At 36.3% G+C, this 4,247-nt stretch overlaps 1 long non-coding RNA gene across 1 annotated transcript; it reads left to right on the top strand.

Moving 5' to 3' along the window:
* The first annotated feature begins 1,272 nt into the window (after positions 1-1,272).
* Positions 1,273-4,041, top strand: LOC128928929 (uncharacterized). Its single transcript, XR_008474718.2, has 2 exons — positions 1,273-1,366; positions 2,218-4,041. It is a non-coding gene; the product is annotated as an uncharacterized LOC128928929 (long non-coding RNA).
* Positions 4,042-4,247: the final 206 nt, after the last annotated feature.

Here is a 4,247-nt window from a genome sequence, read left to right as displayed (position 1 = left end):
ATTCTCCTGTTGTTATTTAGGTTTCTATTTTCTGCCATTACAAACTCTATCAGAATGAAAATTCTTACCCTTCACTCCCTACATGTACGGAGTTTCTCTAGGGTGTGATGCTAGAAGTGGAATTGCTGGGTCACAGAATAATGAACGTCTCCTGTCTAACTAGATATTGCCATTTATTTTCTGAAGTATTTTGTACCAATTGATATTCCCCCAACTGTGTCTAAGAGGTCCTACTTACGTATATTCTTGCCAAGCCTTAGTATTATTACCTTGTTTTATTTTTCAAATGTTCCATTCTTATGTTACTTGTTCCCATGATGTATAGTTAGGTTGTACATCTTCTGCTGTCTTAGATTGTCCAGATTCTCTCTTTGCTGAATTGCTTATTTATATAGTTTGTCAATTTTTTCTCTGTGGCTGCCTATATTTTCCTTATTGTCTTGAAGGTTTTTGTAGATATTTGTAGATATTCTGGACAATGATGTTTTCTGGACTATATTCATTGTTCGAAAAGTTCAACTTCTATAGTGTCATTAATAAATTTAGTAAAAGATATTTGTATCTTGTGTCCTTTTATTTTGAGATATTTGTATCTTGTATTTAAAAGAACTCTTGACTAACTTAAGAAGATAGAGGTATTTCTTCATTTTTTTTCTGAGTTTTTGTTTTTATACTGAAATATTTAATCCACTTAGAGTACACTTTTATGAATGATGTGAGGTGGATTTCTAATTCTCTCTTATTCTGGAAGTGAAAGCAATTTTCCTGCACTGTTCATCAAACAGTCCATCATTTCCCAATTATGGCAGCGACAAATAAACTATCATTAAATCTGACTTCTCTTCTTCTGGAGCAAGCTTAACTTCTTCCCCCTAGTCACCCTTGGAGTGTGATGGTGCCGTATGACTGAGTTCTAGATAATAGAAAATGAGGAGCATGCAATGAACACTTCCAAGGCTGGCCGCATAGGAGGTTTCTGAAAGGGGAACCCCACACTTCTCTTCCATTAGCTTGAGTTGGTGGATCAAGGGTGGACAGGGACACCATATGTGGAAAGCACTGGAACCACAAGATTGGAAGTGTGTGTTATGGTCTGAATCTTTGTGTCCCCTCAAAACGCATAGGTTTAAATTCTAACCTCCAAGGTGATGGTGTTAGTAGGTGGGGCCTGTGAGAAGTGATTACATCATGGAGGCGGAGCCCTCATGAATGAGATTAAAGCTTCTATAAAGGAAGCCCCAGAGAGCTGCCTTACCCCTTCCACCCTGTGAGGACACAGCATGAAGTTGCCATCTATGAGGAGCAGGCCTTAGCCAGACACCGAATCTACTGGCACCTTGCTCTTGAACTTCCAGCCTTCAGAAGTGTGAGAACTTGATTTCTTTTATTTATAGTTTTCGTTGCAGCAGCGTAAGGCTAAAACTAAGACAGCTCAGGTTCTTGGATTACAGCTTTTAGGAGAGGCACGTGTCGATCAGGGATTCTTATGTGGTAGAAGTAACCTTCTATTGTGTTAGAAAGTATTATGGTGTTTATCTGGTACAGCAGCTGGCATTTTCTAAAATAATGTACTTGCTAATCCCTATTACTCCCTCTGTCATAAATCAAATTTGCAGATGTGCATAGGTAAGATTCTGGATTTTCTACTCTGGTTTCATTGGTCTCTCTGTACTGATCATCACTCTCTCACTTATTGATATAATTTTACCTTAAAAATTCATGTCTGAAAATCTAAGTCCCACCACATTGATCTTTAAAATTGTGTTGGCTTTTTTCCTATCATGTGAATTTTGGAATGAGTTGCTATGGTCCAAAAAATTTCTATTGGGGTTTTGATTGAAATGACATGGGGGTCACATGGCTTTTATTTAACTATTGTTGGAATGTAAATGTTTCATGAGTAAGTAAGCTGTGTAGTTTCTGGAAATTAACAGAGTTATTTTCAGTTTCCAATTGCTAGCAGTTCTTTTAATTACAGATGGGTTTTGGATCTCGTCAGTCGCTCTATATTAATTGATTAGTTCTATTTCTTTATTCTGCTAATATGGTGAAAAGCATTCGTCTTCTAATAAAAATGACCCTTACATTTCTACATTAACCCAAATTGATCATTTTACATATTGCTTAATTCAGTTTGTAGTATTTTATTTCAGATTATTTAGTTTATATTCATTTATATTTATAAATAAAATTGCCCTTCATTTTCTTTTTTCACAGTTTCCTTCTCTAGTTTTGGTGTCAAAGTTATTTCAGACCCATAAGGTGAAGTGTAAAGATTCTCTCACTGCTGTTGATCAGCTGGAAGAAAGCAGACATTAAATATTTCTTATTTGTTTGAACTTGCAGGTAAAATCTATTCAGGTTTTAAAAACATTTCTTTCTTTTTTAAATGATAATCATTAAAAAGTGATTCAATGTATAGAGTTCTACTTGGATTTTCTAACTGTCCACATAGAGTGTTTTGTTAATTAGATATTCCCAGGATTCTTTTTCGATTTATATGCTTTTAAAATATACAGCATGAAGCTGTTCATAGTTTCCTCCTATATTTTCAGTCTCTTCTCTATCTGCAATTATGTCATATTACTGATTTCTGTTTTTACTAATTCCTTCTCTGTCTGCAGATCTTTCATATTACTAATTCCTGCTTTTTTTCTTTTAATTTTTAATTTCTTTCTCTTCCCTTGAGCTATAGTCACTGGATATGACTATAGTATTTTTTTGGCAAAAAGCTGGGTTTTGGTTTTATTTATTCTTTCTGTTAGGTTTATTATTTCTACATCTATTTTAACTATTCTATCTTTCTTCATTTAAGGTTTACTTTTATGTTCTTACTGAAAAAATCTTTATTTGTATCATTGAGTCATTGCTTTTGTTATTTTTTAATAAGGGCAATTAAGACAATTTCTCCTCAAATCTTGCTTTCACGTCATCTCATGCTTTTGATTATAATATATTCATTATAATTCCATTCTAGTTATTTTCAGGCTTTTATTGTGATTCATACTTTTATGTTTAGGTTATGTTTAGGGCTCTTTATATTTACAAATGTACATGTACTACTCATGTTTCATCAGGAGAACAGAACCATAGTATATATTTCAAAAGGGAATTTAGCATGAGTAATTAATTACAACCGAATGGGAAAATTAAAATGCAAAAAGCAAACACTACTGTAACTCTGAAATAATAACTTTAGAGGTAGCTGCCTAATATGGTTTGGCTATGTCCTCACCCAAATGCTGTCTTGAATTCCCACATGTCATGGGGGAGACCCAGTGGGAAGTAATTGAATCATGGGAGTGGGTCTTTCCCACGTTGTTTGCGTGATAGTCAATGTCTCACAAGATCTACTGGTTTAAAAAGGGGAGTTTCTCTGCACACACTCTTTTCTTGACTGCTGCCTTTGTGAGGCATGCCTTTCACCTTCCACCATGATCGTGAGGCCTCCTCGGGCATGTGGAACTGTAAGTTCAGTAAATCTTTCTTTTGTAAATTGTCCAGTCTTGGAGATGTCTTTCTCAGCAGTGTGAAAATGGACTAATATGCTGCCAGTACTGGGACTGAAAATGAATGACACAAGGAAAAAGCTGGTGGTGAGATTTCTGTGGAGGGATGCTGCCTCACTGCTGCTGGTCCTGGAGCAGACACTAGGGAGTGGCTCTGGGATGCTCTAAGAAGTTGGAGCTAAAACAGCTGTGGCTCTCAGGGTGAAGTTGGCAGGAACAGGAAGACAGACAGGAAGTCCCACCTCCAGGCTCCAGAGAGTGCTTCCTATTGGCCAAAACTTACAGGAAGCCAAATGAGAATTGGAAAATAAGTTTTGTAAAGTCTCAGCTCCTGAATCGCAGAGCGGATTACAGTAGGTGATTTTGAGCTGAAACTTAATACATATTTAACAAAACAGATGTCAAAAGTAGTCATTGCTATGTAACTGTAGTGCTCTTTTCCATTTGCAGCTGATGATTGAACAACATGAGTCTAAACTGTGTAAATGCATTTGTGAGTGGATTTTTTTCAATAAAAGTTATGCTGAGTGTGCCTGCCTCTCCTGCCTCCCCTTCCACCTCCTGCACCACTTCCACTTCTGCCATTCCTGAGACAGCAAGATGAACTCCACTTTTTCTTTTTCCTCCTCCTCTGATTCAACCTAAAGATAGGGATGAAGACCTTTAAGATGATCCACTTCCACTTAATGAATAGTAAAGTTATTTTATCCTTCTCCTGATGTTGTTAATGACATTTTC

The sequence above is a fragment of the Callithrix jacchus genome, chromosome 8, assembly GCF_049354715.1.
Source record: "Callithrix jacchus isolate 240 chromosome 8, calJac240_pri, whole genome shotgun sequence".
NCBI classification, from domain to species: Eukaryota; Metazoa; Chordata; class Mammalia; order Primates; family Cebidae; genus Callithrix; species Callithrix jacchus.
The sequence above is the reverse complement of the archived record's forward strand: the minus strand, read 5'-3'. Positions and strand labels throughout refer to the sequence as shown.